Source organism: Falco rusticolus, chromosome 6, assembly GCF_015220075.1.
Source record: "Falco rusticolus isolate bFalRus1 chromosome 6, bFalRus1.pri, whole genome shotgun sequence".
Classification (NCBI taxonomy): domain Eukaryota; kingdom Metazoa; phylum Chordata; class Aves; order Falconiformes; family Falconidae; genus Falco; species Falco rusticolus.
In genome coordinates, this window is record NC_051192.1 from 66,257,589 (window position 1) to 66,282,858 (window position 25,270).

Below are 25,270 nucleotides of genomic sequence, written 5' to 3' on the forward strand. Positions count from 1 at the left end.
AAAAAAAAAAGCTAAAAAATAATTAGGTGGCTAAACATGCAAGTAGAAACTGATACAGTAACATTGCCTAACCTCTGTTGAAAGTGCCTGAATGTTTCAAATGCATGGCTTGAAAGTCTGATTACTTGTTTTTCCCTTTAAAACTAAAAATCTCCATCAATTTTTCATCTGAATTCTTTTTTTCTTTTTTTCTCCTGTAAAATATATTGGATATTTTCAAGTGGGTATTATCTTCCTGTTATTTCCTAACTTTTGAGTATTTGATTTTTATATGTATTGTATATCCCATGGGAAGAAATTAAGCTTATAAACAGTGAAAGGGAATGACAAAATAGAGATGTGACTGTTGCTCTCATAGTTTCGGTGTTAGTTTATTTTCTCATGCCATTGATTTCAAACTCTGTAATGTCCTGCTGAAGCATAAGCCATTGAAATTTTTGAGGTGAGGTGTGTTGCAAGAGGAAAAATGTATTTGTGTTGTATATCTACTGGATGCAGCAGTGGGTAAAGGTTGTCACCATTTTAGCTAAAATGCATAAAATTGATGGTAAAATGTTCATTGACCTAAATGGTGTTTCTGACTTGCTATACACCTGCTATTCAAAAGGCAGACCAATGAGCTAAGCACGTATTTCTCCTGTCACATAAGAGATGCAGAGGCTAAATCAGAATATGGTTTTAAAAACCTGAAAGATTTAAGACTTACAATAATAGTAATGTTGTATTAACAGTTCCAAATTCAGGCCTTGTTCTAACAGTTCATTCATTATTTGCAATGCTTAAAAGTCTTATATAGAAAATGGTAAAAGAGAGGACATTTGGCTTTTAGTTATAATGTGGTGCTTACTGATAATTAGATTGAATCAACATAAATAAATCCTGTTGCTTACTAAATGATGATTTCTCATCTGCTGTTCAATATGAGGGCAACTAATCTAATGCAAATAGATAATTGTTGGGCAAGGGCTTGTGAATACATGCTTAATTCACTTAATATCTATCTGTTCAAGGTATAGACATGCAATTAGATACAAAGAGGCAATGAGAATGCTCACAAAACATGCATTACTGTCTGAAAAACAGAATGCATGACCTAAAGAATCTTTTTGCAGTGTCGATTGTGGCTACTACAATGATCTCAATTAAAGAGAGTGTTTTTTGAATTACCAGAGCACCCAGATTTGCTATTGAGATAGAAAATATGTTTAGAGAAAGGTTTTAGGTGTGCTATTCACTAATTCTTTCTGTCTAAAAATGTATTTTTAAACGCCCTTGTTTTTTCCTGCCAATCAAATAATCAGTTAGTCCCTGTTTCTTTTCTTGTGGGGCTAAGCTGGCTTCCTCTTTTTGCAGTTCATCAATACAAAACTGATTTGAAGCTGAGCTGTATAATAATAAGCCTTTCAGCAGCCAGGCTTGACACTTGCCTTGTAATTAAGGCCTTGATGGTTCTGTTGATGGCAAATGAAAGAAAATGGCTTTGTTCTCAATTCCAGAGGCTTGATTGCTGGTTCTCGTTCTCACCTGAATTCGACCCATTCTGCATTGTGCACATGATTGCTGGAGTGTGAGTAATTGCAGCGCTGGCAGATGACATTTTCATGAAGCACACTCTGCACTGCTCCAGAGGGAATTTACAGAATTTATAGCTGGAGAAGCTCATCAAACATGGATTTAGGAAATGCCTATGTGAAAAAGTGGGAGCCCACAACCAAATATTAGAGCTTTTCTTTTGACATTTGCTTTTACATAAAGGACTACTGTCTGCAACCTGTCTTACCTTATGGTAGCAGCCTATTCCTAACTAGATTTTGTGATTAAGTACAGTTATTGAAGTTCATTAATGCCCTCCCTCCCCCCCCCCCTTTTTTTTTAAATAATGTTTTCTTGTACTTTTTTGTTTGCTTGAGTAGGAGTCTTGGGAAAGGAGATAAAAAATGTTTTTTCATTTCCAGTCATATTTTTACATCTCCATAACCTTTCCACTATTTAAAAATTGGCAGCTGTTTAATGATACTTATTGATGGCAATGTAGGTTTGTTTTTATTTTAAATCCTCATATTTTCTCAACTTTTTTGCATTACAGCATGTTTTATTTTAAATGGAAATGAACGTACATTTGAAATAGTCACAAAGGCTTCTACAATGGAAATATACTTCGGCAATTACAAATCAGATCTTTAGAAGGAAATCAGTAATGACTTTTATGTTGACAAGTTCACAGATTTCAATGAAGGGTGTTTTGTGTGTTGTAAATAAGAATTTCATACTGAAATTTTGCATTATAACTTATCATATGCCATGATATGTATAACCTTTCCTTTCCTCTGCCTTGGCACTTCTGCCTTTTCCTCTCCATCTGAAAGTCTTTGGGCCTGTCTTGTATTCACCATGTTTGTTTGAGCCCCTTTCTGCTTCTCTTTGCTCTCATAACACAGTAGTGCTCGGGTGACTATCTATAGGTTGTTGCTTTGGTTGTATCTTTCCCGGCGCCTGAATCAACAGAAACATTTATGGAATCCTGCTGACCTTTTTGTATCACAGCTGTTTAGTCTGTCACTGACTTTGCACGTGAAAAGTCATAGCTGCTGTGACTCAAGACAGTTTTACACTGCTGTCTTGTCTGGCAAGCCAAGATGTCTGCACTTAGTTTTTTATATTTCCTGAAGCTTCTCAGTCATGGCAAGTAGAGAGCCTTTCCTCCTTGCATTTGGCATTACTGAAAGTCCTGAGCAATTGAATGATTGAAGGTTGCAGGTTTTTTTAATTAGGTTTATTGATTAACCTCTAGGAAGTTAGGTGAGAAGTCCTTTGAGTTTCTGCAATAAATGTTTGATTCGGAGTAGTGCTGATTACTCAAAATACACAGAAAAAAATATCTGAGGTCTAAGCTGATGATAAGCTGCCTGTTGTTTTAGGGCCTAATTTATCCTCATTTCAATAATAGAACTCTGTATCAATACTAATAAATGGCAACAAGAGGAGAATCAATCTAAACTGCTGACAGTTGTTTTAATTTATGCTGTAGTCCTCAGGTAATTGGGTAGCACAAGGGAAGACTTTCAAAGTGTCTTATAAAAATTTATGCACGTTGTTCTGCTGTCATTTAGAAAAAGTAGGAGTTTCTTTTTTGTTGTTGACTTGAATGGGAACAAGATGGAACCTGTTGTAAATACATCTTGGGTTGAGTCATGCGTAGTAGATCTCGCTTAACGCATTCAGGTTCAGATCCTCAAAAGTTCTTAGGAAATTAAAAACTTTTGAGGATTTGGGTCTCAGAGTCACTTGTCTTTTGAAGCCATGAAAATAATCACACTCAATATCTAGGGCTCAAGAGTTGGAGACAAAAGTCTGTAGCTGATTGCATCTCTTACAGTTATTACTGGAAAGCTGAGGTGCAGCTGGATGCCTTTGCACTTGCTGATAATCTTGCAGAAACATAAGGGACCTGTGTACACTATGGCAGCCTTCTGAGGTGCATTCCTGCTCTGTTTGTTCCTCTCAAAACGATCCCTCTCTTACATTGACGTTTGAGTGGCAGCTCGGCCCCAAGAGGGGAACCTGCCATTATCTTTCATAGTGCCTGTAACAAAACAACCCATACCCGTCCAGGGCTTGTAGTAGAAAAAGGGCAAGTTGTCATCATCCTCTGTGTCCTTCATCAGGATCTTTGACTTACAAAATTATTTCCTTTGTGGGAATGAGACCTGGATCAAAGCAGAACATGCTGAGAAAACCCAGAATTTTAACTATTTTGCAAATCTGTTGTGAAACAGTAACCTATGAGGAATAACAGCAACAGCCCCTGGACTAGAACTGTGAAGAGTGGCAGTGAATAGAGGCTTTTGAAACTTGCTGAGGTGAAGAGATTAAGCTGCCTGATACAGTTACCTTAATTATGGTGATGGTCTGAGACATACTGGGCATGATGATCAAACATTACATTTGTAGGCCATTTTTGGGCAGTATTAGCATCTAACACAGCAGCTTTAATGTTGAGAAACACCTTAATGCTTTATTGTAAAAGTTAAAATTGCAAGTTATGACAAATGTTCAACAGGCATTCCTGTGACCTTCTTGACACTAGCCCTGGTACTTACTTGAAAGCTTGATCTCACTTCAATAATCCTTCTCTAACCCTATTTGTAACCTTCACCTTTTATACACATCTCATTAGCTTTCTCAAAAAGAATGTTAATAATATCTACTTTAATTTTCTAACACCCATTCATGCTTGCTTTTCTGTCATCTTTTCCTCAAACTTTTCCCATTTGCCTCAGTGACCCAACACACTCAGACATCTTGTTCTCTTCCCTGATCTCTCCCTCTTGCTTGTCTCCTTACTTTGCTTTGTGTCTTTTGCTTGACAATACAAAAACATGGTCTTTAACATCATCTCAGGAGTGGCTCTTAATTTTTTTTGTCTTTTCTATTCCCTTCTACTCTTCACATCCAGGGGAAAGAGGATGCCCATCTCATGCTCTATTTTCAGACTTGTTGTGAAATGAATTTTTGGCATGTGGCAGGGAGCTGGCTGTGTATCACCCATGGCTCAGGCTATTGCATGAGACCATTGACGATTTTGAAATATTTTTCTTTTTCTCTCTCTTTTTAAAGTTTTGAACAGTTTTACAGTTAAGGGAAGAGTGTCTTACCTGACTCTGCTTCTTCTGTGCCCACTGTAAAGGCCATTACATTCATTCGCACCACACAGCATGTTTTGTGCAGTCAGTCGTCAACAATTACTTATTTCTACTGAGAAACCCAAAGTTCTTGGACACTACAATGACTGTATGTGAGTAGCTCTTCTGTTATTCAAGGGAGGTGATGAAAGGGCAGAACTTTCCTCCTTTCATTTATGAATGGGATTATGCCTGTGGTTTCTGTTACACCTTCTTGTAAGCCAGCACCTCTATTTGTTATGGCCTTATTACAAATCTTTTTGAATCTAAATAGAACTTAAGCTTATCTTACTTCGCAGTATCTGTTAATCCATAAGTTATTCAACACCTGCTCTACCTGCTAGACAAGGATTCTTGTTTTCTCTTTTGATACAAATCAAGCAGCATAGGGTGAAACGCTGTAGATAATGGATTTTAAACATATCTCATTTTATTAATGACATATTTTTGTACCTTTGGGGACAAGTCATACACCTGCCTCTGTATCTGCATCTGCACATTATTCTTCCATTCAAGAATGCTGTACACTTACTCTACAGATAGGCCAGTACATCTCTTTGATATGCAGTTCACATTGTAGCTGATATATCAGTCCACCTTACTGCTCTACTTTTGACACTATTAGAAATCAATCTGTTGTAGGAACTCACCCCTTCAAACATCCCATGAACTATTTGAGGTCTCCTGTAACTGCATCAGAGGACACCAAGGGTTTGTTCTCCTAACACATATGTTCATAAGTGTCTTTTGCTTTCCTGTTTGTTTGCTATTAGAGGTTTTGTGTTGGGTTGTTTCGTAGCAGTTGGTTTGTCTATGTCTAGTTAACCACAGTATAACCCAGCTTTGCATTTGGGGCACCGCTTATATAGTGGTAGCAGTTATTTTCCTCTTACCTGACAGTATTAGTGAAATGTGGGGAGGTAAGAAGAATGGGTTTCTGAGCTAATGTCACCTGAGAAATAGTCTGAAACCATAAGATGCTTTAACATCAGAGAGTAACAGTCATGGCTACACTTTTACTGTAAATGCAATTTGAGATTAATTTAGTGCTCTAATCTGGTCAGAAAAAATTTGCAAAGAAATCCAATCAGTAGGACCATATCCATTTTTCTCAAGTATTTTCTGTGTCAGCCTTGGAGGAGAGTTACCCTTTCTGTTTACACTTCTGCACAGTTATTCTCAGTGTGTTAGTGACCATGTATTGGTTTAGTTTTTGACTTGGCTGTCTCAGAAATGACAAAATAATTGAAGGGCAATGAATAACTAGCAGCAAATATTAGTTTTCATTTTGGGATCTATCTTCTTCTAAATATAATGCTAAATGTAGACCAGTTTGTAAACATTATTTACACTTTTCTTTTTTGCCAAGTGTCGCTAAAAGATCAATGATTTGTATTTCAAACAAATCTATATGAGCCCTGTACAAACCAACAGTAGGTTTCATTCACAGCAGTACTTTCTTTGATGTAAATCACTGCAACTGAGTATACATAATGGTAATTTTCAGGTCCAGATTAGTATTTTAGCATTAGCTTGTATAATGTGCTATAAAGAATATTGCTTATATATTTGCTGCTAATATATTTATTTGTGTTATGTCTTACCGCAAAACAAACTCAATACTTTGATTTCCACATCAATTTTTTTAAATCAGTATCACACTAACATAGACTTTCCTTTGCAATTAATTCAGTTACACATAGTTTATCTGCTGGTTCTGAGAACCTTAACATTAAATATCTTCATATAAACTACTATTTTAAAGAGGAATCAATTGGAATGTATCAAATTGTCTTGGTCAAGGGACATAAGAACTTGCAGTTTCAGTGACAACTGTTGGGGTTACAGGGTATGACAATGAAAGAAGATCTCCCCATGCATGTGTCTTTTCTGTTCTGACAACAGTAAACCAGATTTCAGCAGAGTAATGTATGAAAAAATCACTGTTTAATCAAGCTTGTTTGCATATGGCAAAATAGTAGTAATGCTTCTGTATGTCCTTTGTCCTTTCCTATTTATAAGTGGATAGGTAGATACAAGATAAATTACTCTCTACCTATCTGTGTGTCTGTAATGTGTATGCATCTTTGCTCATTAGGCTTTAAAGGCATATGTCAATTTTTTTAAAACATGGCTCAGGTACATCATAAGACCATTTAAGTCACCATCAAACTGAGACACAGGAAATTGATCTGATGGGCAAATAAAGTGTTTCCTGAACCAGGCTCTATGGCTTTTTGTTGTACTGAAAAGGCTATTTCTATGCCTCTTTATGTTATAGTATGCTGGGTATTGTACTTTTACTTTCAGTTTGTTCAAAAGGTGGTTTTGCTGTTAAATAACTTCAGTTAAGGATTAAAGGAGAGAGAAGAAATATTGAACTTGTGACAACAGATGGTAAAACTGGGTTTTAGTCCACAGAGGAGCCAGTAGGTACTCAGTACTTTCACCTGTAGTCATTAGGTAGTGCCGCCCTTGGTGCATAGTAGGCTGTGTAAACAGCTCTGCCGCAAATGTGGCATTGTAGGCATATCAGTAACACGTGGCACTTTGCCACATTCTTCCCCAATAGCTGTCAGTTTAGGAAGGTAAAACTAGATCTGCTAATAACTCTTTCTGTGTATAGTTCGTAGTCTGCAGCATATAGGTCTATAATCTGTAGGTTAATGCTATTTATTTTCTTTCCACTTCTATTTGTCTAGCTATTTGTATTTCTTAAGATGCCATCACTACCACTGGTTTGCTTCAGAAAACAGCAGGAAAGATCCAGAAAGGCAAATCAGTTCTCTGCCCCAAACTTAGTTTAATCGTTGGCAAGTTGCTTTGATTACCTTCCTGATTTTCTTCTGTTCTGGCTGTCTGGGTAACACTGTATTGAGGAGATGAATCTGAACACAAAAATGTATTTGTTGACTTTTGAAATGCCTCCAAATCAACAGCTTTTAATTAAGTAACATGTATAATATATACATAACGTGAAGCTTTAAGTAACAGCCTTTCTCCTAATATAATTTGCTTTGTAGTAGGGTTTTAAGGTGCAGGATAAAGGACAACATTCTGATTCATCCAGTCCTGTTGGGATGCCATCCTCCTACTTAAGGCAATTTTCAGATTCCATGTTGTCCTGGCACTGGACACATTGCTCACTTTGGAAGAGCCACAAGTCACACTGCAAAGACTTCCCTTGTATTTTCACCATCCTCATTGCTTTCTGCAACCAGGAAAGTCCACAGGTTTTTCACTTGGGTATTAGTGCACTGATTCCCACTTCCTCCACTGTGCCTTATGGCCAGGAGATAACTGTTTATCCACCATTTGAGGAATGCATGCAGCCCTTCCAGAAACTCCCCTCGGTGCCAGTTGTGTATTTTCCTCATTATTTTTAAATCCTTGTTTGGCAGCTACTGATTCTTTGAACCATTAATCCTACCTAAGCTACACTTGATATCAGAAAACATGACATCCAGTATTAACACGGGTGCTCATGGGCTGTGCTCTCAATGCTGATATTCTTAAATTTTCAAGAGTAACAAATGACAACTTTGGATATCTTTTTCCTCTGATAAAGGGTATTCACTCTGCTATATTTTTATATTTCAGACCACATTTTCCTAATGATCCTTTTTATTTTATAGATAATAGTGTTTTAGAAGTCTAGGAAACACTTATTTCCAAGCAGGATTGGCACCAAGACTGTATATTGGCGGATATACATAAAAGTTAACGTAAAGGCTTACAAATGTTTGTGCTCCTTTGTAGTTCTAAATGTGTTTTTGATGGAAGTAGGCTATACACCAAATATGTAATGATAGGGAAGACAACTTTTCACCTTACATTCTATTTTTTCACAGTTGGATTCAGAATTTCATATTCTGATTGAAAAAGTACTTTATTTGTTATTCAGCTAATGTTTTTAAACAGATTGTTTTTGTTTCTTGACCTTTGACTTAATGTTTGTTTCTAGGGGTTGAGTTTATGACATTGTTTCTGTTAAAAAGTGTGACAGAAGTCTGTCCAATGCCAGCAGAAGCAGGACTAGGCCCATTGTATTTTTGTTTGTACAATATTCTGAACAATCAGAATCATGACTTTAGTGTCTGTAAGTTTATGTAAGCTGTCATCTGCTGAAGTCTGTCCATAATCACAAATATCTCCTAGATATTAATATTAATTCAGTTCTTTAAATCAGTTTTTAAAAATTATCCAGCTATTTGAAACAGTGGTAATTATTTCATCTTTCCCTGAAAAAACAGTAAAGCAAACTAAATTACTGCAAGAAACAACTCAAGTAACCACTACTGCTGAAATATTCAGACTAGAGGAAGTACACAACCTCTTAAAGGCAGGTGATGTTTATGTGAGAGTGAGGTAGAGCTGGACGCTTCCTTGTGATTTATTTTATCGGTTCAGTTTTTCTTCTGTACCTTCAGGGACAATAAGAATTGGGAACTCCTTATTACCTTTGTGGGAGTTGCTGGTTCTCAGCATCAGTTGGAATTTAACATTTTGTAGGAATTTTCTTGTCTGCTGCGTAAATATCTACTTCTCATAAGGATTAAGTATCCATTCCAGGTGGTTTTTGCCATTCTGCTGTTAAGTGCATTGCTTAGGGTATCTCAGAGGCTGTGTCTTTTAATCTGTCTTTAAAATATGCTTCTCTTAGGGGCTACACAGTAAGGAGAGTCTCCATATTAGACTCTTACAAGTACCCAATACTTCTATTTCCACAAGGGTAGTTGAACTTTTTGTTTGGGTTCCTGAAACAAAGCATTTTTATCATTAGCAGAATTTTAATGGAAAACTGTGGGTACTTTATTGTTCCAGTATTCTCAGGTGCAAGCAAGTTGCCTATGGCTGCATGTGCATGTCAAGCTGATATTGAGGCAGTATTTCCCACAAACACAAGAGTGCTGTCAGGTATCAGATTTTCAGTTTTGAAATGGAGGGTCAGGAGTGTGTAGTGGAAGCCATCACTGGTAGCCCCTTAGCTCTGTCTTCAGATGTTTGAACAACTGATTCATTTTCTGATCAGTTAATTCTCCTTGTTTCAAATAATCAAAAGTCGTAAGCAGACCTCAACACAATGTCATGGGAGAAAAAAGAAAAAAAAATCCCAGTATTTTAATTTTTAAACATGTCTTAAATACAGCACCAAATTAGGATAGACAGAGCACATGCTCTTATTTACACTACCTCCAGAAATAAAAGCTTTCAATCATGAAAAAAGGAAGTCCATGGTTATTGGCATGAACTCGTGGCGGCTCCGGCGCGGCCCGCCCCGGCTGCCGGCGCACGGTCGCTGGCCTTGGTGCTGAAACCCCGGCTCCGCAGCCGCAGCGTACGGTCCGCGACGCACCCCGCGACTCCTAAATGGGGAGTATCAATATACCGATTAAACAAAAATAGAAAAATAGGCTATATGAAGCATTTCACAATTCGTTGGTACCTTTGTGTCAATAATTATTTCTTACCTGCAGCTGAGTTTGTAATTTACGCTATGTGGTACAGCCATTTTCTCATTAACAATAAATCCATCTATCCTTACATAGGAAAAGGTATTTTCTAAAGTTAAAGAGAAAAGGCACATTAAGGTCACCATGAAGATGCGTGCAGAACTATATATAAGATATTTCTTTTTAAGCAGTGAATTATTGGGTCATGTATATTTCCTAAAATGAATTTATTCCCTCAGAATGTCATCTTAGAATAATAATAATAATAATAAAAAAAGCAAACTAGAAACTAAGAATTCTGGAGTTTTGTGAAAAGTTATTTGGTTTATGTGTAATTGTGTTTTAGCCCATTGAACTATGTATGTGACAAATTGATACTGAACCCTGATCCTTAAATTAAAAAATAATTTTATGGATGAAATTATTTGTTTGTTAAAAGGCTCTGTTCCTGTGTACAATTTCAGAATTTTTTAACTTAGATTCACATATTGTTTTGAAGATTAAAAGACCCTCTTTGTTATAGAATTGTAAAAAAGTAATAATAGAATGCTACTTAGTGTATTTACATGGAAATGGTTTGCCTAATAGAAAACAGTTTTTAATCTCCGCCGCCCCCCCCCCCCCCCCCCCCCTTTTCTAATCTTGTAGAATATTTTGTTGCCTGAGAAGTGGCATGTAAGAAATTGAGTACAGTATCTTTTAGAGGATTTATGGTAATGCTGCTGAATTTAGCTGAGCATAAACAGCATGGTGAGCCCCTCAGGGTCTCTTCATTTTCCTGACACACTCCACTGCTGCCCCATTAACACTTCGTCTGTTATTGCCATCTACTCAGTTTAATGAGTATCTTTGAATTTGAAGTTCTACACAAAAAACAATAGCTAAAATAACTGATGCACCTACTGCAGCTTTCAGCAGAGTATCTTATTCCCTTTGTAATTTTTTAAAAATAAAAAGTGCATTTCTATTCTTCAGCAGTGTAGTTACATCATGACATTTTCTTTAATTACGGTAGACACTAATCACAAGCCCTGAGTAATGACTACAAATATGATGCTGTATCTGTCTGTGTACAAGGTAAACACATGCTGAATAGCTGCTAGAGGAGGCTTTGCCTTACTTTAAAATTCATCTTATTAATACTGACTCTTTAATGTGAAGAAGGAACAGTTCTGCTGGAGACTTTGTGCTATCAAAGCAGTATATTATATTTCTTCTAAGAAATCATATGAGAGGAGGACTAGGTGCTGTTTTCTGATAGCTGTATGAATCCAACCAACTGCTGTAAAGGGTCAGTATGTGGCTCATTAGGTTGGTTTCCTAAAACTGAATTTATCACATTCCTCTGAATACATGCATAAATCATCTTAAATTATTAAACAATAGCTGTATTATCAGACGAGGACTCAACCTGGATTAAAGCCTGAGTAATGCTGCACTGGGGTACATCACAGGATTTAAGAACAATTCTAATTTTGCATTGATTATTAACTGGTCAGCAAAAGCAAAAGATCACTTAGATACTTAACAGATATGGAAGGTCTTTGCAGGGCCAAATAAAACCTTTGAATAATTGAATAAATTTCTGTTCTAGAAAACAGGAAATCAGTTGGATATTGGAACAAGTTTTTTGTATTAAATGCATTTATTGAAAGCCTGATTTTAAAAGCTGAAATAACACATAGTTTTCTCTGTTCCTGGTAAGATTGCTATCCTGTAGTAAAGTTTGTTTTTGTTTGTTGTTTTTCTTTTGTGTTTTTTTTCTTTTAGAAAATGAGTCTGGAAGAAAATTGGTGAATCCAATCCAGTGGACCTACAAGCACTCTGACAGGCTCAGAGAGCAGAGTCTGTACCAAAGAGCAATTACCCCACCAAACGATTTCAGGTACAATTGACCTAAATATAGCACTCTCTTGAGATTATTGACAAGAGTTCATTTCCTGTAGTGCTTTTCCCATTTGCTACTCCTGGTAACCACTGTGATCTTATCTGCTTGGTGCTGCGTGACTTCTGGGATGCAGCTAAGAGTTCCATCGTGCATTATCTTTAAACAGACAATTCATGCTAAAAGAATAATTTGCAGTTAAATTAGATATAATTAGATATATTATTTTTGCTGCTGAAGTTACACAGAGCAGGAATGACTGCCTGAATCCTGTTGGACCTGGATGCACTGGCATTCTCTTTATTGTGAAATCAGAGTTGATATTAGTTGTTAAATAAATAGGAATTTCTGTTTCATTAAAGTGTAACAGTAGAATCAGCTGTACAGGATGAATAGACTGGAAAACTTGCTATTTGTTTCTTTGTATATATATTTATCCATGAAGTATGGCTTTCTCTGGTGTCATCCTCCCTCTAGGCAATCACTGTAGTTATCATATGCTGGCACGAAAAACAAATGAGCGTATAAACTAAGTGTGTTAGTGTACAAAATGTGGATGAACTGAATTCAGAGGCTGGTAATGATAAAACTCATTTAGGTTTTCAAGAATGCATTTTTCTTAAGCATTGCTTGCAAGTTTGTGCAAAATGCTGGATATGTTTGCATTCCACATATGTGGGATATAAAGAAAATGGTGTTCCCTTGGTGTTCATCACAGATTTTTTTTTTTGCGTCCTATTTCTTTTACTGCATTCTTATTTGGAAAACCTATGCATTGCCCAGAAATTCAAAACATTAGTATCAGATTCCATGCTGAGCAGCTGTTGGGGAGCCATTTTTTACAGACCTTTATTAACTAATATAGCAGGACACGACTGTGCTATTATTTTCCTTCATATGCCCTGTGTTTTCCCCAAAATACATCAGAATACTTAGTGCAATAGGTGAATAAACTCCGCTAATAGTCATAGGCCCCTCTCTTCAAGGAAAATCAGGAAATTTCAATTGAAAGCTGAATAATGTTTAAAATATGAAGACACATATATCATATATTGGTCTACTGACTTGATTCATTTGATGATGATAGCTGTTTTAAATGTAGTTAGGCTCAGGAATTCTATACTAAAATAAGATGGAGCATGCATTAGTTAATTACATTACATAGTAATTAAGTTATTGTAGGGAAAAATAGATTAAATATAGGAGAAAACTTACCTTTGATTTATTTTTTGCCATTCTACTGTAATGAGTTGATAAGGCAGCATATCACAGTGGAAAGCAATAGTAATTTGAAATGCAAGTATAATAAAAAGAAAGCAGTAAAATAATCTGTGAAGGTAGGCTGAGAATATGCAAGGCATAATTAAATGGATTCTCAGCTGGACAGGTTGAGGTCATAGAACTTCTTGTGCTGTGCTTTAGGATCCTGAGAAGTCTGTATAGTCCTTTTTGGTGGGCTGCTAAATAAAAAAAAATAAATTGAAGTTTGAGAACTGGAGTAATGTGCATAAGAAAATCGAGTGGATTCAAGAGAGGATCTTTCTGTTGTAGTTTTCCAGAGAACAAGACAGTTAAGGAACTGGGGTGGGGGGGAATGATCAATCCTGCCCCAACACAAAGTAAGAGAGAACTCATAAGCAGTTATCAACAGTCCCAAAGTCCAAATTGAAATATTTACCTTCTTTACATCTGGTATTTTACAAATAGAGCTTCTCATAGTCTTATTGACTTTTGCAGTTCTGCAAGGGCGTAAGTTTGTAGACTAAACCCTGCTGGTGTAGTTTTTGCTGTGCATGAAAAAATTAAATTTTGCAGTTTTTCGATTTTTTTTATTTTATTATTACTCCATCTTGTAATATATTATGGACCCCAAAAGGTACAGCATCTTAAGCATTTTTTTACTTAATACAGTTACTTTACATCTTCAGGGCATGCTGTGGTCCCTTACGACATGCAGACCTATAAAGGACAATGTCATAGATCAGGGATTTTAAGACACTTTATCCCTGCTGCTTTATTTGGTTTGCCCTGCCAGGATAGTGAAAAGACATAGTAAAGCAATCCTAATTAGGCAGTGTAGGAATCCCTGGTATGCAACATTCTTCTTAGCCAGCTTTATATTCTTTCTGCTTCTTCTACAGGGCCTGAGGGAATGAGAAAAGTCTGGTCCATTAATTAGAGAATTAGCTTAGAGTTGGGAAAGATGAGTTCAGGTTTTGTCTGTGCCACAAACTTCCTGCAAGACACTTAGCTAAGTATTGAGCAAAATTCAGCAAGACCTATGGATTGGGGATTGTGACTGTATTTTCTCTGCTTTTGAAGCAGAATCAGGTGTCCTTCCATGTTTCCAGTGTCTGTTACCCCACTTAACTGAATAGTCAGAAATCTTAGCTTCTCACTAGCAGAAACTACTTCTCTATCTCTATCATACTGTTCTTATGTAAGGATACTGATGGAATGGCAGGGATGCAGAAAGCAAAATAATGCCTTACATTAGTTCAGACAGAGTATTACAAATATACTGTCATGATGACAAGTTCATGTTTGCTCTTAGCAGTGTAAGTCTTCCTAATATGACCTTCTGAAAAAGCAAAGTTAATCAATCAAAATGTCACATGTTGCTAAATTTACAGTTTATAGATTACCACTCTTAAGTAGTAGAAATCATCACATAACGTGCTGCTTTCTCTTTGTCTCTCTCCAGACTTAAATGGTATCAAAAATGAAGCAGTAGGCTCTTTAAATTGCAGTTTCTAGGCAGCATCTCTGCTCCTGTAAACAGACATAGTTGTTTATATTGCATGGGCCAGCCAACTGTGATCGATCACAGGCTGCTGCTGATGTTAGCATGCTAAGGAGAAAATTTTGTTACAGCTAAAAATGCCAGGGCAGGGTCATATCACCAATAAGAATTAGAAGAAAAAAACCCCTTGTGTTTTATTGGATATATAGCTCAGCCTGCCAGAATACTTAGTCCCTAAATCATCCTGAAAATTCTTTGGGATATAAAATCAAACCTACTACCAAAGGGTGTGGTCTCTTCACTGCACTAGCAGCTACATGTATAAATCCCGATCCCATAATTAAAAAAAGTTTTTGAAGAGAAATCTGATGATACAGCTGATAATTTTTGTAGCAAACACTTAAGAAGTGTTGGAATAATTGGATTAGAAAAGGTAAAAAAAAAAATTGCTAGACCATTACAGCTTCTTAAGGCTGAATCCCTCCTTTTCTGCTACTCTAACAATTTTATCAACAAGGGTTATCACGTAGCTTTGTGTCGACTGGTTTCCAGTTTTTAGCTTTGTTATGTGATCTTAAATGATTCTTTTGTCTTTATGAATATTGGGCAATAAATTTTGGTGGGGAAAAAAAACCTTAGCACATATGCATATTTTGCTTTTTTCCACTTCACATGAATGACTGTGTATTGCTTAGCTGCTATATCTAACTGAAGTATTCCTTCTGATGTCAAGAAAGACACAGAAGACTAATTTGAAAGCCAAGTGGAGTTAAGAGAAAGACTTCGTTGATCAAATAGGGTTTGGATCAGGGTTGAGTTAGGTCAGAACTATGCTTTTTATACAGTAGAAATAAAGCTTTTATTAACAAGCCTATGTATAAAAAATGACTTTCATACCCTGAGACAGAAGAGGTACAGAAGTACATTTCTGCAGCAATACATTCATATTCAGCGCACTAAATGCCAAGGAAAAAGATCTGACCCAGTAAGCAGCTAAAGTCAACAGAAGGTTTCCCAGTCAACCAAAGCTATAATGAGAAACTGTTTTAAAAAAGCTTTTCAAAAGCATGGCGGGAAGACAAAGCATGTGCAGTTTCTTTGAAACTCAGAGGTCCTTTCTGTATACAAATACAGTTTATAACTCTGTAGTATGTCCTTATTAATGTTACTGCAAACAAAATTTAAAGAAAGAAGGGTACTCTAAAAAGTTTCCTCTTTTCTTCCAAACACATTTTTGGGAAGGTGCAGAGGGAATTACCGCTACCATTTCATGGTCACCATGTGCATTTCCAGAGGGAGCTGCTACACTGTGGTTTGGGACAGGGCAGGGCATTGCTGCTCAGCAGTTGTGGTTTAACCCTGGACAGCAACTAAGCCCCACACAGCTGCTCACTCACTGGGATGGGAGTGACAATTGGAAGAGTAAAAGTGAGAAAGTTTGTGGGTTGAGATAAAGATGGTTTAATAGGTAAAGCAAAAGCTGCACTCATAAGCAAAGCAAAACGAGGAATTCATTCACCACCTCCCACCGGCAGGCAGGTGTTCAGCCATCACCGGGGGAAGCAGGGCTGCATCATGCAGAATGGTGACTTGGAAAGACAAACACTGTCACTGCAAATTTATCCCGCTTGCTGCTGCTTCTCCCAGCTTTATATGCTGAATATGATGTCATATGGTATGGGCTATCCCTTGGGTCAGTTGGTCAGCTGTCCTAGCTGTGCCCTCTCCCAGCTTCTTGTGCCCTGCCAGCCTGCTGGCTGGCTGGAGTGGGTGAGAAGCAGAAAAGTCCTCAGCTCTGTGTAAGCGCTGCTCAGCAGTAATGAAAACATCCCTGAGTTATGAGCACTGTTTCCAGCATAAATCCAAAACATAGCCCCATACTAGCTACTACAAAGAAAATTAACTCGGTCCCAGCCAAAACCAGCATCACAGCTCTCAATAGTATTGTCCCCAGATGACCTTGTGGATCAATTTCTATTTGAAAACCATACAGATGTTAAATACTGCTGAAAATAGCATTCACTCTTGTTGTGCTCCCTTTCATGGCTTCTGGGGTGAAATTTATCTGTCCTAATGTAGATGTCTTTTATATCTAAATTGTCTTTGGCTAGGCTGCCTTTATAGTCAATGGAGAGAAACAGACACTTTGAGGGCATGATTCATCTCTTTGGAAGATAGACATCTAAATAGGTCAGGTGAATCAGACTGTAGAATAGCATATTCCTTACTAGTGAGAATAAAGGAAACCCGGGGATTAGCTTAGATGTTGATGCCTGTATTGCATATATCTAAAGTTAAGTGAAATGAACTCAGTGTCTATAGGAACTAAGTCAGAGCTCAAAGTCAGGAAAATATCCTACTCTTCGGGAAGCACCTTTTCCTTCAGAGCTCCTGGTTTCACTGCGTGGAGGTGCATGGTCATAGTCACGAGGTGATAAATTTAAAAAAATTACACCCCCACCTTCTTCTACTTACTGTTTTAAGATGTGAAAACTGAGTAAACTTTGTGTGAATGTAATTTGTATACATCTATCATCAGTTATTCCACTGGTTCCACAGTAGTATCATTTTTTTTACTAGTCTCTGCTAATAATCTGTATGTACAGGATCTTGCCATGGTTTTGACTGGTCCTTGTAAACCATTTCAGAACCAGATACTTTTTCCTCAATATGAAATCTCTGCGAGTAGGCAGAGAAATGAAGATATGCAGTTAATTTAGTCTAGTAGATTAAATTGTTTCCCCATGATAATCGTTAATGCTGGTGCCAGGGTTTCACTAAACCCCACTCGATGAGCTGGTTAGTGCAGTCTACTTGAGAGTCCCCATGATGAGTATTTTCAAGTGCTAACAAATAAGTTTTGTGGAAAGGATCTCTGCTTTATTTTGGTTGTGTTTGCTTTAAGTATCAACCATAAGCAAAAAAATGGAACATACAGGATCAAACAACAGTATTTATTGTATATTTTAAATACGAAATCAACAAATAAAGGCCCCTCTAAAACACCTGAACACCTATGCAGCTTTTTCATATGCTGCTCTTCTCCCATTGTTTGCTAAACTCCAGATCCCAGCAAACCTGCAAGACTTTTGTCAGATGCATATCCAGGAGTAGCACAAGGATGACAGCCTGGAGTAAGCAGATTGCTAGTGAGGCTAGCAGGTGCCAAACCATGCTGTTTCATGACCCAGTGTAAAGATGCCAAAAATAATCTCAAATATACTTCAGTAAATAAATGCAAAACCTCCTCAGCCTTCAGAAATACTGTCTGAGATTAAGCAAGAAACATAAAGTTATAAGACCAGTGTTCTAATTTCTGCTCTGCAACACATTATCTGTGTTCAGGTAGTGATTCCTTCTGGCGAAATCTGTATTTTGCCACTTAAATAGGTGTCATGATTTTCAAAAGTAACGGGGAGCAGAACTACGATGGATTCCACAGATAAAAACATGAAATTAAGTTGAATCAGATGCAAATGTTGACTAAATATCTGTACCTCACTTTCCCAGTCTCTCAGAGTTACAGTATTTATGTTTTCATTTATAGTAGTTTCAAATGTGTAAACAGCAATAAAAATTGCTTTCTAAGTGCAAGTACTGTAAATTCAGTTTGTCTTACTATTAGAGGTAAAAGTAGATTCATAGCTATAGAACATGTTTGTTTGATCAGCCTGAAAACAATTTGCTATAGATATAGTAAGATCTAAATGGCTGTACTAAGCAATTGCATTTAACTTCAAAGACAGCAATACCAGGACTGTGCGAAGTGAACTTGAACTTGCAAAATGCACTGTAAAATTGTCAGAATCATTGAAATAGTCATGTTTTTAGTATGTAAAATAAGACCAATGCAATAAAATGTATGGCTGAAATTGAAATACAAAGATGGGGTGAAAAGGAGTTAAAAAAACAGGGGTGAAATTTTATTTACATTTTAAATATTCTATTTAAATTTGAAATTCTTCTGCCACTGGAGCCCTTTGCAAGTCTGTTGCTGAGTGTATGTTGTGTAAGATACCTAAAGGTTGCTAAGAAATAAGGGATAGTAATTATGATAGAGGAATGATGATTACTGTAGTTTGTAGACACCCAAAAAAAGTCTGTGTGATAAAATTTTCAGGGTGAAAAAGTATTTCCATGGTAACAAGTACTTTATCTTAAAATTTGATTATGAATGCAAAGCCAAGGAATCCAAAGTTTAAGTAGTAACATACAGTAAGTGATGCAGGAGTGACAGGAACTGAACCTTCCAAAGTTTATGAACATGTGTATTACAAGGGCATGTTCTGAAGCACCCACTGAGCTGGCCATGCAAAATGACGGTGTTCTTCATCTAAGAGATTAGACAAGCAAAATCTTGTATGTAGCCTGTCTATTCATCAGCAAGGCACATAATTCTTTTGAGCCACGGTAAGGCAGACCGTTTACAAAAGTGATGGGTCATATCTTTGAGAGCTAATGAAAGCAAGGAATGGACCCAGAGAACAAGATGTGATCTCTAGTCAACATGCTGATATAAGAGGCGTAGTCATTCTTTAATGACAGAATATTTCAAATGGAAGCCACTTAATCAGATATACAGATATATCTACCCATATGCACATGAGGAGCCTGTGGTTTTCGTAAACAAAACCTCATCCATATCAAAAATAGGAGGTGAAGGTTTGATTTTGCTTAGTTTTGTATGTATTTGAACAGTGCTGATAGAAATACTCGTGTTTTGGCTTCACATCTCTTAAGGTCCTACTGGCTATTTGTCTCAGCATCTTTTGCCCAGTAGTCTGTGTAACAAAACTTGAAAGTGATGTCTTTTTTTCAAAATTTGGTGTGATATTTTCTTCAAGGTTAAGATTCCAAAGCGCAGGTGTCTTGTTCCCTAATTCAGTGTTGTTGGGACAGTAGGTGACTGGTCTGCTGAATCTCTTTTCTAGGCTGCCCTGACTTGACTAGATATCCACTGACTGCATTGGAAGTTTTGACAGTGTTGGCATGTACATGTCTAAATTTAATCTTCAGCTTTCTTTCTTGTAGTACCACCCTCTTGCAATCTTTGCATTGTCTGGTGTGGTATAAGCCATATATACAGCAAAGTAATGCAACCAGTTTATCCTGGCCTATACATTTTTTTTATCTTTTGTTAATATTCTTTTGTTAGAGAAGAATTCTTCTAGATTCTATAGAATACTGAACTTAAGAAAATACTTGAATTATCATTCAGATTTTAGAAGGTGTTAGGTAAAGGTGGACATCTAAGGGGATGCACAGAAGTTGCCATGGAATCGTGTGTCCAACCCGTCTGAAAATTGAAACGGGATAAGTAAATAATTTGTTGCAGCATTTCACAAAATCTGTTAAATGTGCGCTTGCATTTCTGGGCATTTCCTTTTACCTCTATGAATATTTATAAATATCCTAATATTTAAATCTGTTTTACTAAGTTCAAAGAAGCTGTGCTTTCTGGAAGAGTAGTTGATGAGTTGCAAAAAGTCAGTGGTTAATTCTTACAGGAAGACCCTTCATGGTCATATGGAGTCTACATGATTTTCTTAAATTCTTCTGTAGAGATTAACTAACTGATTCTTTTCAGGGAATATTACCACATTAAACGTATGCTCAATGTAAACAAGAAAGGTGTATAATAAGGGAGTGGCCACCAGAAAGGGTCTGCATTTACTTTCAAACAAGAATGACTAAATACTGGTTTGTTTCATGGGACAGTCATTTTTTTCCTGTTCTTATTTTCACTCCTACGAAGCTGCAGGCAGTCTGTTTAAATTGTGAGCCCAGTAACAAGGTAAATAATGAAGACCCAGTGGAGTAGCCTTTGGTGAGAATACTCGGAGAATTTGTAGAAAGAGGCAAATATCTCGCTATAGATGGTGTCCTGTGTCCTATACAGACCCCATCAGGGCAACTCCCTCACTCTCTGATGATGGCCATTCACTGAAGCTGGCCCTTCTTCACCTCCTTTTTATACATTTATTAGCAATCTGACATCCTGTGGTCCTGGGAACCACATTGAAGTTAATGGAAGCAGAATATACTCTTGTGAGAACCAGTCATAAATTTATTGTTCAACTCATGTAGATTAATTAGTTCAAGTGACAGTGGTGGGCAGCAGGAACTACTGTGTTGTAGCATATTACAAAGAGGATGGTCCCTATACTTCAGCCTGCCTTTTTTGCTGTTTACGATGCTAAAGGAAAATTTTGGCTAAAAGCTGCATCCAAATTTTTTGTAGAAAATAGGAATAATTGGTAATGAAATAGTAATTCCGATATTCCCGTTGTTATAACTCATTCCAATAGCAAAAAGTAAACTCTATTTTGAAGTAGATGAATAAAATACAGGTGCTTAATACATGTCTTTTAATCAGATCTCAACACGATCTTCAGTTATTTCATATTATATATTGAAAATAAAATCTACATTAAATAGCCCAAACATGCAAAAGCTAATACGTGCCAGAAATAACTTTGTTGAGGCAAGTTTATTTCATCTCCCCCACGCATATGCAGTATGAAGTCTTTAATACGACTTTCTCCTCATTCAGTTCAGCCATTCAATATTTTCTTTTCTTGGCATTGTTGTGTGTGGCCCCATGCCTTTTTTACTACAGAGTATTTCAGCCCTGCTCTGAAAACAGAATTATTAATTATTATTAGCTTCCTTTTAGGATTTTCCTAGTGATCATCACTATAGCACCTAAGTGATGAACAAAGATGAAATTAGTTTTACTGCAGGGCCTCTGAGACTGGAAGACAGTGTAACTTCTGTTTTATGGCTGGAAAACCATGGCCCAAAGGACCTGTGTTCAAAAGGTGCCACTCATCTACAAGGTGCTTGGGTCCAAAAGCCTTGACTCCTTACTTTTGTATAGGACTTCTCCATCTCAGGTCTTCCTGTTTTCAGCTGTGTCTCTGAGCATTCATCACTTTTGCAAATTCAAGTGCCTCATCTCAGTGTCACATAGAAAATAAAGAATATACTTTGAGTGATCACCTGTAAAAAAACTAGTTTGAATTACTACAATGGGAACTTTAAGGCAAGAAAAGATAGAATCCTACTGCCTAGGCTGACATCCAATTACTTTAAACATTCTTTCTCATCTTGCAACACTGTCCTATTTTTTAGTGCATTTCTTCAAAATTCTTCACCAAATGAACTTTCTTCATTACACAGTTCTGATTCATCCTTACAGCAAGGCCATCTTGTGCACTGTATGAGGCAGGTGTATTGTGGGAAAAATGGTATATGAGTCATGCCATTAGTCTCCATCATGATGCCCATTCACAAGGCAGGAGAAGATTAAGTTGTATAGGCAACCTGGCACTACTGACATCTTTGTTTTTGATTTGGTCATGTATAAAAATGTATTCTAAAAATGAGGGTGGGGGGGTGGGAGAGAGTGCACTCTACTGTTTTAAAAATAGAAACCCATAAGAATATATTAACCCCCATCTGAATTATGAGATACTCGGAACCTTAAAATCCCCCACACCATTTTGTACCATTCTTTTATTAAAGGAGATGCATGGAATAATATTCTGTGAGAACTACTGCTGGAGTAATATACAAGATACTTTTTTGATTACCATCAGACTCTAAGATATTTACTGATGGCACAGGAATCGTGAGAAACTGAAATTTGCTTCCCAGAAGTCCCAAAAAGAATTTTTAGGCATTGATTCTCTGTGTGATTCTCAATGACCTTTTCAATCCTTTTTCTCTTCATCTGTTATAACTCTGAGTATAACCCAATCCTATGTCTCCAGCAGAACAGTTCTAGTTCTCACTTTCCCACCGGCTTCTTGTACTGTGGTGGTGTGTTTTTTGTTTTTTGTTTTTTTTTTACCCTGAGCACAGTACTTGTTCTTTACTTCCTTGTCTTCAGTGCCTTTCTACGGTCAGTGTCTGTATGTCTTCATGCCTCGTTCCTCAAGGGTGGATTCCCGGATTCCCAGACTTCTGTATGTCCTTCTCATTCCCACTGGCTCTCCAGCCAGAACTCCATCATCAATCTCTTTGCTCAGTTTCTGTGCCTCCAACCATCCATGGCTTGTCTCTTTACATGTCTGTTCCAAATACTAGCATTAAGTGTTGGCTCTTCCACTGTCTTTCCTCTCTGACGCTTCATTTTCCTTAGGGAACTGATCGGAACTCTCTTCATGTAAATGTCATTGTTCTGTCTAGAACAACATTGCATGAATTTGGGTTTTTTTTGCTCAAATTTTGGACTTCAGTCTAAGTATAGGAAGCAGAAGTGATGCACCCATGAATGGTATTCAAGATCTGATCCTATTCCAGGCAAACTTTTCTAGTCCTACTAGATACTTACCATGTTTGCTCCTTCTTAAGCATTTCTGCTTTTTCTATCCATTGCTGATACACTTTGTCTAATTGTCCGTCTTGAATCCAGGCAGATTCTGCTAGATGAAAGCAGACTTTTGGGATGTTGCATGGATGCAACCCCAGAATTTAGCACTGCAATCAGAGCTACTGGTTATTTGAGTTACAGACGCACCTCTCCATGCATCCTAGTAACAGTGGGCAGGTTAATCTCTTCATCACTCAACAGAAACAGACTGTTAATGTAGTATAATAACTTGGTCAAAGCCTATGCAGAAAAATGCTGCAGTACCAATCTATGACAATTGTACAGTGCCTGATACTGTTCAGTTTATAAGATTTGAATCCAGAAGGGATTACTGGTTTATCTAGTATCATATCTTGCTTAACACAGGCTGCATAATTTTTTCTGCAGACTCTTGCATTGTTCTATAGCTGAGGATGGCCTAATCATTATTTGATCTTGAATTTAAAATATCAGAAGGTGGTACATCTACTTCTTTCCTCTAAGTTGTAAAGCTTTGCGTAACTTCTGAAACGTTTCTAGAAACTGTAGCTAGCTCCAAGAGGGACTGAGCTAACACCTTGTGAAAGTGGTGTTCCATGTGAAAGGAAACTAGGTGGCACTGGGGAATACTGATTTTGCATTGATTAATTATTGTATTTCATTTCCATGCTTTCAAAAGTTTCTTGAAAGCCTCACAATAGTGCTTGCTTCTTCCACTGCTTCTGGGCCTTTCACTCTGTTGCACATTGATTTTTCATCTTGGTGGCTCATTCTTTTCCTGGTAAGGAACTTGGAAGAGCACATGATCAACAAAAGATGTAGCAAAAAAGATGCCAAGACAGCCTAAGCTTTATAATGGAGTCTGTACGGAATATTTTAAATTTGAGAGCAAGGATATTGGATTTGGAGCAAGACAATAATGAAGGTTAGGTTTATTAGAATAAATATGGGAGATTTGTGCTCAGTTCTCTGCCTTGCTTGCATTTTCTGACTGCTCTTGTTTTTCTGTGACACAGTTTCTTATCCATAGAATGGGAATAAGTGTCTCACAGGTATTAAAATAGCTACTTCACAAATACTATAGAAAGAAGAAAAACATTGCACTCAACTAGTACAGTATTACAGTTTGTACGAGTACTGTCATTGATGGTATGTCTTGTGTGAGTACTATCATTGATAGACTGGGAAGTTTCAAACCTAAGACAACTGATCTTTTTTCAAACCTTGCTTTGTTTGCACAGTTCTGACCATTGTTTTATTATGCTCTCCTCCCTTCAAGTGACATCCATGTTTTCATGGTTTGTATTACCTTTGAGCTTCTCACGGCTACTCAGTGCTGCTCATATTTCACCACTGCTCCTGTTCCTCCAGAATTCCCTGTCTTGCCCTGTTAATTTAAATCTATTTTCCTGCAGCCCATTTTTCTGTGCACAGCGGCTTCCTTCTCCTTTGACCTATACACTGCAAGTCAGTGTAGAGAGACTTTTTGGCTGCATGAACGTGGTGAGGTGCTGGGAGCACATATACCAATGAGAAGATGAAGGGAAATAACAGTCAAATATAGTACGATATATTAAGTACTTTAAGGAGAAGATGTTACATACATCTGTTTTCACAGCAGGAGTTTCTGAGTTCTGTGAAGTAGCTCTTTGATCTGAGTTATAGGTTCTTAACTCAGGAGGTATTTGTGGAGATAAGAACAGCCTAGTTGTAAAAGAGAAGAACTTAGCTGTGCACTGACCATGCCTGTACTCATTATGCTTATGCTGTCCTGTTTGTCTTCATGGTTGGGGTAGCCCAAGGCAGATGTGAGCTCTGTTGATACTACTGTGTCCTCACTGTTTCATCACTCAGGTGTGTGTATTTAGGGACATAATCCATTGTTGTTGGCTATGCTGAGATCTTCTAAAATAATTTCCATGTTCTATTAGGAAAGATCCATCTGTCTTCTGGGTATGAATTATTCAAACAGCAGAATTCAACCACTGTGGAAGCCAGTTGAGTCTCTTTTCTTGCTGCACGACCTGCATAAAAACATGGCCAGATTCTAGCTCACACAAAGGATAATGGCGTAGGCTTATGTGCTGTCAGAGTTCACAGATTTTTCCTGTGAAGGGTTAAGACTAAAAGTGTGTAAAATCTAGACCAATT

The 25,270-nt window shown here is 37.2% G+C and overlaps 1 protein-coding gene across 11 annotated transcripts in view; it reads left to right on the plus strand.

The window, feature by feature from the left end:
• MYT1L (myelin transcription factor 1 like) overlaps nt 1–25,270 on the plus strand; it is a 305,846-nt gene that overhangs the window by 66,516 nt on the left and 214,060 nt on the right. For all 11 annotated transcript variants that reach the window (XM_037392857.1, XM_037392856.1, XM_037392858.1 and 8 more), the window contains exon 2: nt 11,906–12,020. The gene's annotated coding sequence lies outside the window, so the exon portion shown is untranslated. The remainder of the gene's footprint in view (nt 1–11,905; nt 12,021–25,270) is intronic.